Source organism: Protobothrops mucrosquamatus, unplaced genomic scaffold (genome assembly GCF_001527695.2).
Source record: "Protobothrops mucrosquamatus isolate PMUCROS unplaced genomic scaffold, P.Mucros_1.0 scaffold13, whole genome shotgun sequence".
NCBI classification, from domain to species: domain Eukaryota; kingdom Metazoa; phylum Chordata; class Lepidosauria; order Squamata; family Viperidae; genus Protobothrops; species Protobothrops mucrosquamatus.
Window position 1 is genome coordinate 2,354,363 of NW_015386400.1, and position 20,795 is coordinate 2,375,157.

Consider the following 20,795-nt stretch of genomic DNA (forward strand, 5'->3'; position numbering starts at 1 on the left):
ATTGTATCATAGGATCTTAGAAGATGATACTGAAAATAGAAGAAGGCATTGAAAGTTGTGTTATCGAGGAAAATAGGTTTCTCAGTTATGTGATTAAATTTCATATCTGGCTAAAATCTTAGTGTTTTGATTCTATGTTTGACTGTACTTTGTTTAGGGACATCAGCATCATAAGAAAAACAGGTTTTGTTCAGACTTGCTTTCACCTCCAGCATCTCAATGTAGATTTTTTTGATTTCGCTTAGGCTGTCAACTAAATTCAATTGATTCTAGATATTTGGCATGAGTTTTCTTACCTTAATTTTCAGAGAGAAGAAAGGGGATTACTTTTGCAAAGTTGCAACCACTGAGGTGCCTTTCCCATGAAGCGTTAAATGTATTATAATCTTATACAAATAGATCTGAGTGACAGACATTTCTAGTTCTTGAATTTGGAATTTGGGGTATGCAGCTAGTGAATTCATTGCTCACAGGATTAATTTTTGGCAGTCTTAGACAAAAGTAAATATCTTCAGGCAAAATATATAAATGTTAATATTTACAAATGCTTATTGTAGCAGCAGGGCCAAGCCTATAGAATGAAAATTCAAAGGTCTCAAATCATCTTACCTATAAGCTCTCCTGGTGTACAGATGCCACCTTTCTGCCTTAGTATAGCTTTTTTATCACTATCTGTCTATGTCATCTTATCTGGCATCCTTCCCCTAATTTGTATGAAAGATAACAAGGCATCCACAGTCTGTGCTGCTTTACTGATGAATGTGTAAACATGGAAATAATGAAATAATGGTCATATCTCCACCTAGTGGCCACACAGCGTTGAAGATTCAGCATTTCTTTATCTCTGTTGTGAAATGATATAGACAATTCCTATAAGAGATAAAGAAAATGAAACTTTATTGATTTTTTAAAAAAGAACTTCATCTGTTAACATAGAGCCATCCCCTGTTAAAGGAAAGAAAGGTGGGATTCCTTAATAAAACAACTGTTTTCAAATAACAGAATAACACAGTTGGAAGGGACCTTCGAAGTATTCTAGTCCAACCCCTTGCTTAAGTAGGAAACTCTATACCATTTCAGACAAATGGTTATCTGATTTCTTCTTGAAAACCTCCAGTGTTGGAGCATCCATAATTTCTGGAGGCAAGTCATTCCACTGGTTAATTGTTCTAACTGTTAGGAAATTTCTCCTTAATTCTCGGTTGGTTCTTTTCTTGATTAGTTTTCATTAGTTAAATGAATTAACAGGGGGAAAAAATTCTAAAACAAGGAACAAGAGATGATAAGATCATGTTGGTCCTCTAGAAACTGCTCTTTTGCCATTCAGCTCAGGATCTTACAGAATTCTAAGCTTATAAAGGAAAAAATATTATTGAATGATTCTAAGGTTATATTCATGAACCTAATAAAATCTATGATAAATATTGATTTATAATTATGCACTATTTTGTACACAGTCATGAGAGGGAAAAGATACATCTGCACACCAAGAAAAATAAATGTCTAATGCAGTATCATTTTCTGTTACTACAGAAACAACCTAAATATTAATGCAAAATCTTCTGTTCCTTTCTTCTGAATTTCTCACAGCTTTGGGGGATAATGCCAGTTATTTACCTGAGCTGTTAGGAAAATAATACACCTTTTTTCCTAGTTCAAATATGACAACTTTTTGCTCCAAGTTCTGTCTTTGCCTTTTAAAGATAACAAAACTTTTTATTTATCAAGGAGGTTATCTCCTGAAACTACGTGTTAAAAGCTATACCTGAAAGAAGGTATCCATTCAACTTCTGATGCCATGTTGCATTTAGTTTTAGGAATGAAGTGGTGCTCAACTCACAATCATTTGTTTAGCAACTGCTTAAAGTTACAGCAGAACTGAAAAAGTGACTTACAAGTGGTCCTTGCATTTATGACCACCGAAGCATCCTCATTTATCAGCCACCTTGCTTAGCAATGGAAATTCTGGTCCCAGTAAATAGTGTTACTGCATCGTCTGAACAATTTGGCCATTTTCCCTCTTCATTGTTGCCCAGTACTTGGAAGCAGTACACATTTCTCATTTCATTTCTTTCTCTTCTTTCTTTCATTGTATGGAATTAATTGAAATATTTCCATAAACAGTAAATCATTGTATCAAAAACTAAGCATTAGACTTTTCACTTTAGCTTAATTGTCCAGATCCTCCCCCCTATAGATTTTTAAAGCCATGTCATTGTGTTTTCTTATTCAGTAGATTCGAGAGCGGTGTTTCCTAACTGTGACAAATTTGTAGTGTGTGGATTTTAAATCCACAGCCAACATGGACATTGATGAGAATTCTTTGAGTTGCCAAATTGGAAAATATAAATTTTGGGAAGCTGTCTAAGGCAATCCTCATACTGCCTTAGAGTAGCACATTCATATTACAGATAATCCTCAACTTACAACAGTTCGAAATTGCAGTGCACTGAAAAAAGCGACTTATGACCATTTTTCACAGTTATAACCACTGCAGCATTCCCATGGTCACATGATTTACATTCAGATATTTGATAACTGACTCACATTTATGACGGGTTGCAGTGTTCCTGGGTCATGTGATCACTTTTTGCAACCTTCCGACAAGCAAAGCCAATGGGGAAATCAGATTCACTTAACAACCATGTTACTAATTTAACAACTGTGGTGGTTCACTAAACAAATGTGATAAGAAAATTCACAAAGTGCGGCAAAACTTACTTTAAAAAATTCTCACTTAGCAACATAAATTTTGGGCTCAGTTGTGGTTGTAAGTTGAGGACTACCTGTACTTTGTAAAGCAGAGGAAAAAATAAAGTATCTCTTAAGTCAAGCTCATCCTTGGAAAGTTTCTTCACATGGTACTTAGATGTGAATTGTTCTTGTTTTCCACTAGGATTCTTGTCAATTTCTTATCTAGATTACTAGCCTGAAATTTCCCAGGGTTCTTCAAATCCAAAAATTAAGCAAGCTCCAAACTGCCTAGATTTTGAGTCTAAAGCCATTGTTTAATCTGTTGACACTAAAAATCCAAGATCTTTTCCTTGTAATTGCAATTACTAATAAAATAAATGTTTATTTCTCTGGCAGTTTGGTTTTGAATTACTGTATTTGGTGCTGGCTTAGAATTATCACTTACCTTTCTTGAGATAATTACCATTTATACTCCTACTGCAGCTCACCTTAAACTTGGCTAAAATGTCTTTTCATACAAATCAAATGAAATACTGAATTATAAGGTCCTTGTTTTGCAGTGAAATGTGATAGACTGCATCTAGGTTAGCAGGCCTTCTAAGCCTCTCTGACAACTTGATTGTAGTGTAATTTAAGTATCCAGCATCTTTTCAGCAATAAAATATGAATCCTGTTCACAAAGAAACCAATTCATCAGTTTAAATTCCTGAATTCACTACAGGTAAAAAAACAGGGTTCTACTGGTCCTGGTAAATTTGTCCACAGTTGAACCTTCGAGATAAAATATAATAATGAAATTTAGGCTATATTGATTTAACATGGGTCATAAGATTGATATAATATTTTTTTACTGAAGGATTCCATGTTTATCATTATATTTTAAACCTTTTTAAAAAAATCTTGCTTCTTAAGCAGTTTTCACTTTTGTGAATATCTAGGCCTGTTCAGCTAACTGTGGTAAAAGTCCATGAAACTCTTATGCTACTCTGTAAGTTCTATATCTATAAAAAAAATCAGCAAACATATAAACACATGCCGGTTAGGTTGCTTATCATCTCTCCAAGCAAGGCTTTAATTAGTGGTGAGAGATGTGTGTGTGGTGTGTGTGTGTGTGTGTACATGGACACATACGCACACATACACATAGACATTTATTCTGCTTAAGTACCCTGAACATAATATTACTCTGCTATTTTTCAGCTCTATAATCACACACCAATCTTAGTCTGTACCTACAAAATTATCTTATGTTAAGTCAAATCATTAGGCCTTCTAGGTCAGATTCATAAACAGGAGTGATTTATTTTCTTGGACTACAGAGCCTATATTTGTATTCTAACTTGGAATCTGTATCTGTTTTTCTAACTTGATGCCTTCCTAACCTGTTGATCTTTATCTGTGTTGGCTGAAAATTGGGAGAATTGACATTTCCACACAGCTAGAAGGAATCATATTAGGTAAGAATTAGGGCAAGAATTAAGTTGTGATTTCCTTTTCTCTTCTTGCATTTTGCAATCATATCGATAATTTCTCAATGTATTTATTTATTTGTAGTAATAAATCACGCTGGAGTGAGGGAGGTGGACTAGAACCTCTTTTGTTGTTCTGTAATACAGTAAAACGTTTAGGAAAAGGAGGAATAGAGCTTCTCCAGCATGATGAATGGAGAATCCACCGGTGGGTTGTCTCAGCCTTCTTGCTCAGAAAAGACGTTCAGGTAAGACAATGCCCCCTTCTCTACCTAGAATATAGATAGGCCTTGACTTACAGCCACTATTGGGTTGTAGGTTGCTGCAGTTATACGTTGAGTCAGATCAATGTTTAAAAAGTCATTAAGCAAATCTAAAAGCCATTAAGCAAATCTAACTTCTGCAATTAGCCATCTTTGCCAGAAATTGGCACAAATTGCAATCATGTGACTGCAAAACACTGCAACCATCATAAATGTGAGCCAGTTGCTACATGCCCGAATTGAGATCATATGACTACAGATGTGATGCTACAGTGTAAATATACAGTAGTCATTTTTGCCACAGCTTTTGTATCTTTGAATTTTATTTTATTTATTTATTTGTTTATTACATTTATACCCAGCCCTTCTCCTGGTGGACTCAGGGCGGCTTACAGCCAGTTTAGAAAACAAAACAATCAATACAATATACAAAATTTAAAATATAGTTAAAAAGAAATATTAATATGGGCCTTTTCTTCCTTTTTTAAAAAGTTATTTAAAAACCAAATTTAAAATCCCCTTAGGCCAGTCCTGCCAGCTGAAATAGCCATGTCTTGAGGNCGGCGTTACATGGGAGCGACGAGTCACTCCCATCACCGCCCACGCGGCTGCATTCTGGACTAACTGGAGCCTCCGAGTGCTCCTCAAGGGGAGCCCCATGTAGAGAGCATTGCAGTAGTCCAGGCGGGAGGTGACAAGAGCATGGGTAACTGTGCGCAAGGCATCCCGGTCCAGAAAAGGCCGCAACTGGTGAACCAGGCGAACCCAGTAAAACGCCCCCCTGGCCACAGCCGTCAACTGGTCTTCCAGTGTCAGCCGTGGATCCAGGAGGACACCCAGATTGCGTACCCTCTCTGAGGGAGCTAAAGTTTCGCCCCCTATAGTCAGCGACGGAGTCAGCTGACTATACCTGGGAGCCGGCACTCAGTCTTGGAAGAGTTGAGCCTGAGTCTGTTTCTCCCCATCCATTTGTTTAATTATTTAATCATTTGTTTAATTGTCATTAAACAAATGATTGTAAGTCAAGAACTATTTGTACAATCTAAGGGACTAGTAGGTATTTTTCTATATATTATTATTGTCATCTAGCCATTGCCTAAAGTTTTGCAGCCAAATATGATAGCCCTTGAATAACAGAATAACAAAGTTAGAAGGGACCTTTAAGTTCTTCTAGTCCAACCCCCTGCCCAGGCAGGGAACCCTATACCATTTCAGACAAATGGTTGTCCAATCTGTTCTTAAAAACCTCCAGTATTGAGGCATCCTTAATAAGAGAGCTATGCAAAAGATCCTGGCTTTCGCTTTAGACTTAGGCTTCAAGATTGAAAAAATTCTGCATCTTACCTTTTGGTAAGAGGGCTTTAGATTAGTATGGGAAGCGTCAAAAGATGTCCATTCAACTTCTGATGCCATGTTGCATTTAGTTTTAGGAATGAAGTAGTGCTCAACTCACAATCATTTGTTTAGCAACTGCTTAAAGTTACAGCAGAACTGAAAAAAATGACTTACAATTGGTCCTCACATTTATGACCATTGAAGCACCCTCATTTATCAGCAACCTTGCTTAGCAATGGAAATTCTGGGCATCTGAGGCCTTTTCTGGCCGCTGTTGCCTGGAAAGGAGGCCAGGGGACACTTCCACAGGCCTCCAGAGGTCTGTTCTGAGCCTCAGAGGCCTCCTCCAGGCCTCCGAGGCTCAGAACGGAAGCTGGGGGAGGCTTTTGCATGTTTCCAAAGGTCTGTTCTGGGCTTCGGAGGCCTCCTCCAGGCCTCTGAGGCTCAGAATGGAGGCGTGGGCAGCAGCCACGTGCTTCCAGAGGTCCGTTCTCTTGCCAGGAGCAGAGAAAGAAACAGAGAGGCTAGAGACAGATCTTCACAAGATATGTAACCCAGTGCGACATATTTGCGTGGGGCAGCAACTATGGGGACCATAGGGGAGGAGGCATGAGATATCTCAGTGGGAAGGGGGCGGGTAGTCTGAAGCAGATGGCCTGTTTCATCACTAGCCCCCCCATGGCCTTTCTCACCCTGAGATATATCATGTTCACTTAATGAGCCACACATTCATCCATGCATTAAATTAGCGAATGCATGGGCGAAAGCTGGGAGTGAATCGCATTCAAGGTATGAGATTCACTTGTATGAATCCCTGAGTTACGAATGGAATAGAATGGAATGGTAACTCGAGGACTATCTGTACAACATTTGTATGTCTTTAGGGTAAACATCGTATCTTATTCCCAAATAAATATGGAAGAAAGATAGGATGTGTGCATATGTCTGTATTTGTACCTATGGTTATATCTACAGTATGTGAAACTGTATTAGTACCTGGAGGGTTGGAGAAGGCAGAGTGGCAAACTGCAGGACGCTACAACCATCATAAATGTGAGCCAGTTGCCATGTGCCCCGATTGGGACCAGGCGACTGCCTATTGTGCAGTCATGTGACTAATATTGCTAAGAAAAATGCATGGCTGCATCCATACTGTTATGAGTTGTACTCAAAGCTGTTTTTACTTAAGTAGAGAAGGGTGTCCATAATATGACTTCCAATCTTTTAAACCTGTTCTTCATATAATCTGCAACTTTGATGTCCTGTCTGCAATACGTATGGGTGATGTATGTTTTCAATATACATGTTTACTTTTTAAGACCCTGGAGCTGGCTAGTGGTACAAATGCATTTTGACATTTGTGTTCTTAAAAAAACTATTTTCCTCTGTCTCACCTCCAGGCTGTTGCACTTCATACAGAAGTAGGAAGCCATAATGGTATCCTGGAGTTCCAAAATTCCCTCCCCCCCTCTTATAGAGGAACGTATGAGTGAAGAGGAATATGCCTTCTGCAAAAGGACAGTGCATGCTGAAATAATTCAAGTTTGTTAATGCTCATAAATCAAACACTCGCATCTGGAAAGTCAGACTGATATCCATAAATGCAAAATCTTTTCAGATGGTTATAGTGACACAGATCTGATGGATATGGAAACAGTGACTCCTCCGCCAAACAAAACAAAAGGAAGAAAAACCAACACCCTTCCTGTATACCTATAATTGAAGTATCTGTTGCTTCATACAACTGATGCAAACTTATTTTAGGCACTCTTCTCTGGCTGAGGATGGGGAAAACTTCGCCAGTTTTAATGTGGACTGTTGTCTACAGGAATTGTTGAGACAATCAATGTGTGAATCTTTAAGTTTTTAAGGCTCTTGGTTATTTTTCACTGCAGGTTTATAGAGACACTTTCCTGGAAGCCACTTTGAACAAATATTTACTAAAATCCTGGCTTAGCTCTAGTTTTATCAGAAAGCAACATTATCAAATAGAGAGAACTCTTTCATTATTTTTCTGCAACATAATAAATTATTTAATTATTAGACCTGTCTTTGTAGACCTCCTTGTTCCTTAATTTCCCTAGGGGTGAGGCTATGCTGCAACAGGATCTGGTTTGGTGAAGACCTGGATAAGAGATGGCTGGACACAACAGTGACACAGAAGAAACATGGGCTTTCTTTAGAGGGAAAGGATTCATTTTTAATAGAAGATTAAAAACAATTTATGTGGTTTTTGTTGGGGTGCTAGCTTTTACATAATACAGAAGTGTAGGAAGTGGGGGAGTTACTGTAAAGCAAAAGTCAGCAATCTTTGGGCTAGAAGCCAGATGCAGTCCAGGATTCTCTGTTTGTTTTTCCTACCAGCAAGCTAACCAACTGCTAGAAAAAAATTGTAATTACTGACTTCCTGTTGCCATTGGAATAAATATAGAGCTTGAGAACTAGTGGTTCATCTGCACTATTGATCTCAGGTGGGGCAGTTGGAAAAACCCTAACTGCCTCCCCTTTTCTCAGAGCACCAAATTCCCAGCAAGGAGGGCAATGGGAGGGTGCAAGTGATGGATTTTGGCTTAGAAAAGGATTAAAAGTGGATGCATAGATATTGCCTCCGATCTGGCCACTTGTGCATCTTCAGAGTTAAAAGTAATGCACACATCTGCCATAAAGAAAAGAGTCGTCTGTGACATTAGACTCAAATCCACCCCATTATATCCAAAATAACCCTGCGTTTTGAGTGGCTCAAGAGAATGTGACTGGCCCAACCTTGGGCCAGTCACATTCTCTTGACCCACTCAAAACGCAGGGTTATTTTGGATATAAAAGTGGAGGAGAAAGTGCTAGAGATGTCACCTTAAGATAGAGTATAAATTCATGAAATAAATACCTTCAACTTTTTTGATTCTGTATTGTTTGCTTCATTTCATTATTATTTGTATCAAATTCACTATTAAAGATATCATCGTCTCAATGAACACAATGTAATCTTGAGGTCCTCAAGTATGATACCACTTGTATGTATTCAAAATCGGAATTGTTTCTCTAGTAATAACTGCAACGTTGAAACAGCTGCAAATGGCTCCTATCCTCAAAAATAAGACTTTTTTGTTTGAATCTTATAGAAGCCCATTTGTAAAACTAGTATAAACGTACTTGGCTACATATCCATTTAGTGAATAAGGAGATGATTAAGTAATTGAGACTTCACTACATTATAAAAAATAAGAGTTTTTCTTTTGACTTGGCCTACTTTTGTTACTATTGGAAAGATTTATTGCTGTCTGCTTTTAATAAGGCTGCATAAAAGTGACCACTCTATCAAGGTGATCTACAACAGTGCCAACCAAATAATAACATTCATTGTAGAAAGAATTAAAGTCAAGTGATAATACCAGAATAGTTCTGTTGGATCAGACCAAGGCTCATCTTGGTCCAGCATTTTGTTTTTCCCAATGGTAAATCAGATACTTCAGGGTGTTCACAAGCAAGATAGACACCTCTTCTACCATTTTTTCTCTTCAGTAGTTGATAGTAAAATTAAATCTTTAAAATAACCCTTGATAGATTTTCTCCACTGATTTACTAAATCTCTTTTAAAACCATCTAATTTAGTAGTCATCACTATGTCTTGTAGAAATGAATTCCAAAGGTTAATTAAGGTTAACTAATCAAAGAAAGAAGCAACCTGGAATTAAGGAGAAACTTCCTAACAATGAGAACAATTAACCATTGGAACCGCTTGCCTCCAGAAATCGTGGGTGCTATATCACTCGAGATTTTTAAGAAGAGGCTAGACAGTTACTTGTCTGAGATGGTATAGGTCCTCCTGCTTGAGCAGGCTGGACTAGAAGACCTCCAAGCTCCCTTCCAGCTCTATTCTATTCAACCACTTGTCTGAAATAGTATAGGGTCTCCTGCTTGGGCAGGCGGGTAGATTAGAATACTTCCAAGGTCCAGCTCTATTATGATTGATTAAGCAAATTAAGATATGTTACAGAGCATCAATCCCAATGTAGTAAGTTCTGGAGGGATTTATGTGCGTATACTGGAAAAGAAAATTTATTTCTTATTCATATTGTTTTTGTGTTTTTAATCAGTTAACATTCCATAAAAGACCAAACCATCTTATTCTATATCTTCTTAGAGCCTTGAGAAACTTGTCAAAGGCTTTTCAAAAATCCAAGCCTAAAATGTTGACAAGATGACTTCTAGTCCTTTACAGGGCTTTTCAACCTTTTCCCCCATTGTATCACTTTTAGGATATGGCAACATCCAAGTACCACCAGTCGCCTGGCAAAAAAAAAAAAAAAAGGAAAAAAGTGATAAAGTACAGGTAGTTCTCAACTTACAACAGTTCGCTTAGTGACTGTTTGAAGTTACAATGGCACTGAAAAAGTGCCCCCCAACCCACAGTCGAGCAAGACACCTGCCTGCCCACCCGGCGGCGCTCTTCCTCCTGTCCGAGGTTTTCATTGTTGTGAGCATTTCTGTTGAGGATTGGCAGCGGGGGTGGAGTGGGGGGGTGTTTGGTTTTTATTCCCCCCGTCTGCTGGGTGGTTGCAGCAGCTTTTGGTCACTTCACATGAGCCTGGGACACTGTGACCATCATAAATATGAATCAGTTGCCAAGTATCTGAATGTAAATCACAAGAGCCTGGAGATGCTGCAATATTCCAGCTGATCGATGCTTCTTCTGGGCTCAGCAGAAGCACCAGGATCAGCACCAAGCTCCAGCTGGAGACTGGCGCTGATCCTGGCACTTTCGCTGAGCCCTGACAGTCCTGCAGCTCCAGCCATCTCTCGCTCAGGCTTGGGCGGTGCTGCCATCGGTTCAGCTCATTCCCCTTCCCCGCTACTTTTTCTAGGATGGTCGCGTACCACCTGCCAGGTGCCCATGTACCACAGGTGGTACCCGTACCACTGGTTGAAAAGCCCTGCTTTAATCTACTGACATTTAAAAAATTTTGGTTGTTGGATGGAGTTCTATCTTTACAGAACTGCTGGTTTTTCTTCAGCAAGACTCATTGTTCTGTGTACTTAACTATTATTTTCTGTGATTTTGCATCTTCATCTGTAAGCCCGAAATAAACTGACAGGATTTTAATTTCCTTAGTACTTTTTTTTTTAAAGTATTACATTGGATAATCTTCCAGTCATTGGGACTGAGGCCTATTTGAGTGATAAATTATATATATATTTTATAAGGTCAGGAAATCTCTGAGAAAATAGTACAAGGCTCCAATGTCTGCCTTTTTTTTCTCTTGTGTAAATACAGCTAATTAAAGTTTCTTTGAAAAAAATATGAATTCAGTAATTCTAATTCACTAACTTAGATGCATCCATAAAAGGAAGGATTTTCATTTATTTTCTGAGAAGGAATATTTGCAGTAAGAAATCCACTTATGTGGACAGTGCATTGTAAAAACAAAGTGATCTGCCCAGTTTATTTGCTAGAAGCGTGGCATATCTTTATTAAAATTGCGAGCAATTAAAGAAGAGCCCAGAAAACTTCTATTTTTCCTTTTTTTATGATTAATTCTTATCTGCCTCTAAAATTATTCTGTTTACTTTACTGAACTCCCGTCAGTTATTTTTTAAACAAACATTAGCAGCTAATCTGGAATTAGTTCCTATTTTTACAAACCTAGGTGGCTTCCATTAACCTTCCCAGGTAAGCTTTTAGTTGCATATACTGTTTTGTACCACACAGCTATAAGACTTGTCTAATTGATACACACAAAGCTTTGTGCTAAAGTAATTTGTTAACAAAGTTTTCTATCATAGAATTAAACTATATTAGGTCTATTTTTGTTTAGGATACAATTTTTGCATTAAATCATTCTGTGAACCTAGTTTCTCCTTTCTGATTTTTAGGTAGTACTTTCGTAAATATTTTACAAGTCAATGGAGAGGGTGATATGATTTGCCTTTATGAAGGGGAAAAAAGTCAGTAACATTTCCAGCCTTTGCCCTGCTACATATTACATATGCTTTAATTTGCAGGCACTCCAGACAGGCTCAAAGAAACTTGAGTGCCAAATATGCACCATAGGTGAGATGAGTATAGATGACACATTGTCCATCCTTTATTTAATGGTAATCTATTTCCCTGCCTATGATATCATCACGCTTGCATTTCCTGTATAGTACATGATTAATTGCTTAATCCGCTATAGAGTTCTAAAAGTGTAGGCTTTCAGTTTCCATTGAGAATTCTACTGTCTGGGGAATTCTGGGAGTTGAAGTCCATACAATTTAAAATAGTTGAGATTTAAAAATGCTTGTTTAATGAATAAAACTTTGAGGGATCGTAGGTGCTCTCTGAGCTTGCTTGTTTTCTTGCAGATGTTTCATTACCCAAACTAGGTAACTGCTAATAAAGAGTGGAGTTTGCTGTCAGTTTATATTCTAGTTGCTTGCCTGTCTGTGTTGGTTGGCTTGGTCTTTAGTGATTCTTTGATTGGGCAAGCCACTAGTTAGAATATAAACTGACAGCAAACAGCACTCCTTACTAGCACTGATGATGTCACCTAGTTTGGATAATGAAACATTTGCAAGAAAACAGGCAAGCTCAGAAAGCAACAAGGACCCCTCCATGTCAACCCTGAGCTACAAATATTCTCCTTTATTAGAATAAATGTTTTAATTGTTATGGTGTTAGTTTTATCATTAAGATAAATTAGTATTTAAATGGACATAATTTAAATAGCGAAGCATATCATAGGAAAAGAAATAGCATACATGAAGAACTGCTGTATTTTCTTTGTGGTTTCCTTAAGAGTTCTGTGATATTTTTTTTTAAAGAAAAAACTCTGTAGCTTGTCTTAGCTCCTAAATATTATGCAAAAGCTGAAAAGAATGTAAGCCTTTTGAAGGTTGCTCAGTTTTGCAAGCAGTTGGAATAAAAAATTATTTGCTCATTGGATTATTATTAGGCAGCAGGGCAAACTATACGTTGATCAATTGGTGAAAACTCCCCTGAATTTCCTTTGACTCCTGGTGACTCCATGGACGCATCGTGTTTATTTTTAAAGTAAGTTGTACCAATTTCAGTGGAATGTATTTCAATCACTTTTAGGAAGGAAACGCTCTTTCAAAACCTCATTACATTGTTCCTTTGGAGCAGCAATCAGTCACGTTGCACAAGAAACGCTATCAAGGCATCCTTTGTATTTGTGGTTTCCTGTACCCATGTATGTTCTTTTATCTGGATTTCAAAATTCTTACAGATACGGCTTCATGATTGCTCACTGGAGATGTGGGTCCTTCTTGATAATTATCAGGTCTGTCATTCCTGCCAAAATGCATTTCTGAAGACCACAATAGGCTCTTCATTGATCATCCAAACTTCTGGCCTATTGTTTTGACTTGTAGAAAATGGCATTCATCAATTTGTATAAAATTGAAAAATGATAGTAAATGATGGAATTGCAAGAGAATACTAATAAATTATTAGGTCAGTGTGCAGTTCTGTGAATTCTGGATTTATTACTCAAAAGCAGTGGGCTAGTACAGGCTGGTGCTCCTAGTCTATCTATAATAATGATTTCACAAACTTAGAAATATTAAAATGATGATTTGGCTTTATAGTCATACATGAATTCCTGGCTTGTCATTCTGAATCTTACCAGAAAAATCATAAGCCAAGAACAGATTCCAGCTTCTTTGGCAAGTACAAATCAAAAAACCGACCTCTGACTTACAGGTAGCTCTTGACTTATGCCCATTATTGAGACTGAAATTATGGTTGTAAGTTGGGGTCATTGTTATGTGGTTCACCACCTGGCCATGATCGATTTTACATCCTTTTTTACACCAATCGTTAAGCAAATGTCACTATCATTAAATGAACATCATAGTCATTAAATGAACCCATTTTCTTCAATGGGCATTTTTTTGCCAAAACCCAGAAACAAACATGAAAAATCATATTCACGTGAATGTGGGATATTGAAAATGGCTGCAAATGTGAGCTGCCAAATGCCCAAAATATGATCACATGACTTCAGAGGGGAGTGTGACCATCAGAACCAGGTCATAGTAGCTCCAGGAGGTCTGTTGTAACTTTGAATGATCACTAAATGACCGGTCGTTAAGCAAGAACTAGTAGTTTTGATTTTTCTAACTTGTTTTGCCACCCTTAGCCAGCAGACATAGGAGCAAAGGTGAGTACATCCAAGATACTGTTTATGAACATAAGCCAGAATTTATAGCAATTCGTAGTGTGTATGACTGGACCAACTCTGCATCTACTTAAGTTTGTTTATGTTTCCCCAGTTATATTTTAAAATACTCTTTGAAGCTTAAATTGAAGTAAATCATTGTAGTAATGTGAAAAAGATTAATACTCAAGTTATGTCCAGATGGTTATATTTAAAGATTTCCATGTGGCTGGCAGATAACTATTTTGCTTGTGATGTTAAGCAAGAATAGACAGTTGGCATCTGGTGCTTTGCTCCGGAGGCCTGCTGTTGCTTGAAACAGGTGATCCTGTCACCTTTTAAGTTGCCATTTTTAATTAATACTGTAGATAGTGCAATCTGTAGCATCTGTAATGAAGTTTTTCAAGCTGTTTCTTTGCTCTCTGAGCTAGCCTGGTTCAAACAAGGTGTTCCTTGAACTTTACTGGTATACCTTCTGCTCTGTTGTGAAAGCATTTTGTTACATGAACAGAAACAAAATGTGTGTTTTCTAGTTTTTATAGGATTTGGAAAGAAACATTTTCTAAGATAGGATTACAGATCAGGGAGATAGTAAAGCTGCAAGTGAAGTTGGGAGATTGAGAATGGAGGATAGATGTATTGATAGTGATTTTTCCTTAAATGTGGAGATTAAATATTGGATAGGTACAAAGGTGAGTGGGCTTATTGCCAATTACTTTGGTTGGGTGAACAGGCAATATTTCTTCCACAGAGTTACCATTCTTAAGTAGGATATATGGATTTTTGTTCTGCATTTTCTCAGATTTACATTGCAGCAGGTGATGAAGCACCTAGGAGCCTTGGCTAACTTCAGAAAAGATAAATATGGTTGGACCTGGGTGTTTGGCTGGGAGACCACTAATAAATGACAGAATTGCAAAATGGCCTGAATAGTAAAAAAAAATAAATCTGGAAGAAAGGCAGTTCTGTGTTATTATTCAGAAAATGGTATGGACCATGGTTAGCTCAAGGGAAACTTTATTATCCTATATGCTTTAGCTTCATTTCTCGTTCTTCTCCAGTTGCTTTCCAAATGAAAATGAATAATTTCTGTAATTTTAACAATAAGGTATAGACAAGTTGCTCTAGCAGCATCTTTCTATTACATTTTGTAGTATTTTTTCCTCCTATCCCATTTAAATCATATGCAGATGTGACTTGATACATTTTAAAGGCTGGAGAGATTCATCCCATACCTCTTTCAGTTGGTGGTGTTATTTTAAATCATTTAGACTGCAGAAAATGTAGGACAAGGGGTGTGTGTGTCAAAGACATCATTAGTTTGGAGTCTCTACACTCCCTAAATCCAGCCACCCTTGACGTCCAATGAAGCAGCTAATTCGCCTTGACCATTAAATTCAGACTTGTTGTATAGGTATTATGAAATAAACTTGTGGAACATTTGAACTATTCTGGTGTCCAATTTCTTTGCACGTGACAGGAAATAATTTAATCTGTTAATTCCTATTCTTGCATGATTTGGTTCAGGGGTTTCAATTGGGATTCATACGAGAAGAATATAATATTCATCTGATCCTCTGCCATAGGAAAATCAGAGCTAGTGATGCAAGAACTAGGACTTTTTCTGTTGAGATTCAGTGGGAGTTGCTGCTATTGGTGATGGTCCATTTGGTGCATACAGAATGCCAAGTAATAACCAACTCAATGTGTTAAGGAGAGTTGGAACATTCGGGTTAATTTTTTTGTTCTTGACAGTCACCTTAAAAAAAAATCAGCCATTTTTTCCAAAAATATTATGGCCTTAAACTTTGCACACTTCATGTTTAATTCTGCAAATAGGTAGTCCTTAACCTGTGATCACAATCAGGACCAGGATTTCCATTGCTAAACAAGGCAGCTATGGGATGAATCATTTTACAAGTTGGGATGTGCAGGAATATGGAAGGGTATACTCTTATTTTAGGCATAAGAAACCCCACTATACCTAAGAAGCTTGGCTAAACCATTCTGCTCTGTTTAACAGAACAAAAGAGAACAGAATAAAAGAGTTGGAAGAGACCTTGGAGGTCTTCTTGTCCAACCCCCTGCCCAGCCAGGAAATCCTATACCATTTCAGATAAATGCCTGAAAGAAAGTCCAGAAGTAGTCTTATGGGACAATAAGGCGGTGTTCCTCACTTGTCCCTCACTCATCTCTTCAACTATGTAGACTTATGTGCCAGCCTCTCTGCCACTATTCTAAGGTGGCCTGTCCCTACAACCACATGCTTGAATTCAAGCAAGGTGCATCCAACCTGCCTCTTTCCTCAACCTTTCCAAAGTCTTCCTTTACTTCATCTCTTCTTTGCTCTCTAACACATCACTGTCCATTGCCTTGGTTTTTCTGCAGTCCTCACCATGGCACCAGTGGTGGGATTCAGCTGGTTCGCACCACTTCGGCAGAATTGGTAGCTAATGTTCACATATTTGAATCCCACCACTGCATGGCACCCATGGAAGGTCTGCAGCCTGTATTCAAGTGGCACCCAGCCCTGACTGGTTGTTCTGTGTGGATCATTTTGCATATTTTTGTTTACATGCCTCAATATTTCACTTCATACAGATCATTGGCTCACTGTCATCCATAAATAAAGGTTCTTTTACTTCTAAGTATACTAAAGACATAAGTCTTTTCTTAATTTTCTGTAGAAACCAAAAAAGTGGGGGTTTTGAAATAAAAGTGATCTGTTGTGAGGTGTAGTTGTGAAGATGTTGGACTAGAATAGTGGAGATGTTGGTTTAAATGTATCCTCAGCAAAGTACCTCACTGGTGGCCTTGGGCCAATCCCTCCGCCTCAGCCCAACTCACCGCACAGGGTTGTTGTTGTAGGGAAAATAGGAGGAGGAAGAAGTATTATTTATGTTCACTGTCTTGAGTTACTTAAAAATAATAAATTTGGGATAAAAATCTTATAAATAAATAAAATAAGTAATGGAGCTATAGGTTAAATCAGGGGTCTTCAAACTTGGCCCTTTTATGACTTCAACTCCCAGAATTCCTCAGCTAGGCATGCTGGCAGAGGAATTCTGGGAGTTGAAGTCCACAAGTAATAAACGGGCCAAGTTTGAAGACCCATGGATTAATAAGTCTTTTTAAATTATTTTGGGCAAGAGTAGTGATTCTTTCTTAGCACACTAGAGGTCAGTGTATAATGAGAGGAACTCTTTCAGAAGGAGCTAGAGTTTCTATACAATTTCTTATTGAGTCAAATCACTCAAAGAAAGCTGTTAATTTTCTCTTGTAGATTTTTAAAATTCATTTTTCATATTTTTCTTCAGTATCTCTCTTGGAAGAAGGCCTTGTAAGAGGTTCTTTGCTGATAATATAGCAGTGTTCCAATATCTAATATAGCAGCGTTTCAATATATAAGGGGCTGCCACAAAGAAGGAGGGGAGTCAACCTATTCTCCAAAGTACCTGAAGGAGAACAAGAAGCAATGGATGGAAACTAATCAAGGACAGAACCAACCTAGAAATAAGGAGAAATTTCCTGACAGTTAGAACAATTAATTAGAGGAATGACTTGCCTCCAGAGGTCGTGGGTGCTCCAACACTGGAGTTTTTAAAGCAGAGATTGGACAACCATTTGTCTGAAATGGTATAGGGCAGGGGTAGGCAACCTTGGCTCTTTTATGACTCGTGGACTTCAACTCCCAGAATTCCTGAGCTAGCATGGCTGGCTCAGGAATTCTGGGAGTTGAAGTCCACGAGTCATAAAAGAGCCAAGGTTCCTACCCCTGGTATAGGATTTTCTGAGCAGGGGTTGAACTAGAAGACCTACAAGGTCCCTTCTAACTTGATTATTCTATTATAAATAGAAAAAATTAAACCAGGTTACAACTTCAACTTAAGAATACCATGAGACACCATGCCATTGCTTCAATATGTTTGCCAAATATTCAAATTACAATCCATGATATAGAGTCTGTACACATTGATCTTCTTGGAAGTCATCTACTCTGTTTGTGCTCTACAAACTTAGTTCAGAATTCAGAAAGAGTTGGTTATATATTCACGTTGCTTTTATTAGCACGATCTCATGTTCTCTCAACATCAAACTGTTAATCTTTCAGATCATCACCTTTAACCCTATCTGTTGAAGACTTCAACATCATGCACAGCTTGTTCTTTACATTCATAAAATTTCAGATGATGTTGTAAGATGCTTAAATTATCTCTAAGATGTTTACCTCCTGGAACAGGCCATGCTTCCTAACTTGTGTTATATCTACTCTTTACTATGATGACAAGTGGCTCCATTATGTGATGGAACATTAACATTTTGCATTAGGCACCTCTTAACTTCAAACAGATAATAATTATTTCATTTGACTGGATGGTCCCTTTAATGATCACACACTTTTTATTTCCTCTAGGGAAAACTAGCTTCAGATTGAAATTTTCTCCAGAGAGTCAGTGTCGGTCAGCTGTGTTCTGGGCAATCAGGACCAACTCTTAAGGTGAGTTTCTTAACAAAAATGTATTTTAGAAGCAACGGACCTCAAATGTTAAACATAACAAGTTTGTCTATAACCCTTACTTCTTGAATATATTACAAGGAAGATTTATGGCATCAGTAATTGAGTTTTCCAACCAAAGAGACCCATGTAAAATTGGCCAATAGGTCACCTGATAACTATGACCATGGAGTACAGGTAGCCCTTGACTTATGATTTGTCAAAGTTCAAAGTTACAATGGATATATTTGGGGACTATTTATGATCCGGATTTGAAGTTCTGATAGTTGCACATGCCTTCCCACAGTCACATGACCAAACTTTCGGTGCTTGGCAATATGGGCTCGTTTTGGGTGTGTGCATTGTCCCACAATCATATGACTATGGTTTATGATGGTTCTGTTGAAAACCAGATCTAAATTTTATTTTTTGGGAGAAACCACACCCATGCCAAACTATTGGTTTGCTTAATGACTGCAGCATTCACTTAACAAATGCAGTGATTCTCTTAATGACCACTGCAGAAATCGTTTTAGCACCTTCATGCCTTATGTCTGTGATGGGCAGGCTCTAAGTCAAGAATTACCTATATTGATAACATAATGCAAGGTTTTGTTCTGCTCCCTTCTCAATAGACTGGGTGTTTTCACTGCTAATTACTGAATTTATTTGTAAAGTCTCACCAATGAATGCAGTAATATGGCAACTACACTAGAAAGTTTTATCCTATAGCATAGATTGGCTACTAAAGAATGAGTTCTGGCTTTCAGACAAGGAGTCCAAAGCATAAAAATAGGGCACTTTTCTATTTTTCTCTATCTGTGTAGTATATTTTACAATGAGGAGCAATGGAAGTATTTCCTACATATTTTTATACTGTTAGGGTAGATGCATATATTAATACAATGTCGCAGCATAACAGTATGGATTTGCTGTATGCTCAGTTTGGCCTTACTTTGTTATAAAGTTTGCTCCCAAACATTTTCAAAACTGCTTTCAATAAACAAAGATAAACTTATACGAATGTAACATTCATACAGGAACAATTCCAAAGTTGTAAGTAAATGGAAATGAGTGGAAAACTTGGAGAAACGTATAATTAGTAAAAGAATAATCCACCTAAGACTCAATACTGGATGCTTGCATGCCAAAGCTATGTTCTATGGGACCTGCTTTCCTATCTGGACAAAAAAAGATGTTATTCCTTAAAAACTAATAATTCTGTTCATAATGACCTTTAATATTATTGCTGTTCTTGTTTCTATTCATAATACTGATAGCAGAAAGTATTGCAAATTTAAAAATAAAGTAATAATAATAATAATAATGATAAAGTTGGAAGGGACCTCGGAGGTCATCTAGTCCAACCTCCTGCTCAGGCAGGAAACCCTATACCATTTCGGACAATGGCTGTCCAGTTTCTTCTTAAAAACTTCCAGTGTTGCTGTGGGGAGGGGGAATAGGAGGAGAAAGAAGTATTTATTATTTATAAAATAATAAAGCGAGTAAATAAATTTGTTAAAATGAAATAAGTAAATACATTAATTAAAAGTCAAAAATTTCAGTGGGTATACTTTTTCCACATAACTATATATAAGGCTTTTAGAATATTTTAAAATGTGTGTGGGTAGTCTTGTATGTGGATGAGAATCAACCTGTTTTCCAAAAAGGATCATCTTCAGAACCTAGTAAGAGCCATGGAGAAGGTCTGCTCTGCAGAGCCCTCCCTCTTTGTTTCTCGGCCTCGGATCTCCCTTCTCTTGCTTTCCACCCTATTGCAAATTTCTATGGAACAACTGCTGAAAATGACATAGGTTCTTAATTCTTACCATGACTGACATGGTAAAAACTAAGCTAATCTTAAAAAATATTTTGTCTTGCAACTTTAGTATATAGCATTTTTGTTTCTTGGTGGTCTCCTATCCAAATAGTAAGCAGTCTGATGATTAACATTTCAAAGGTCAGCCAGGGGATGTGGTCTGCTAAACGTCTTATATAATAAAACCAAACAAGCCAGAAAAATATTCCCCATTTCCTCCCCAAATCCAGAAAGATGGAAAATCACACCAACCACACCCCTTTTGCATCATCACAACCTCTGTAAACAGATAAAGTACTCACAGCAAAATCTTCCTCCTCTGTCAGATATCCTTGAGGAAACGCTGATTATAGGTTGTGTGCCAAAGCTGAGTTTTGACATGGAAAGCTGGTTCTGGGCCTAAGTCCAACCTCAAATTAGATGCTGCCTGTGATGCCCTTAGGTACCATTTTAAAGCCTCCTGTGCAAGTTACAGTCTTAAATCCTCTGCTGAAAGAGATGACGGCATCCCTCTCAATGGGGTGTAGCTCTGGTGCCTGTATTTATTATCTAGGTAGTGTT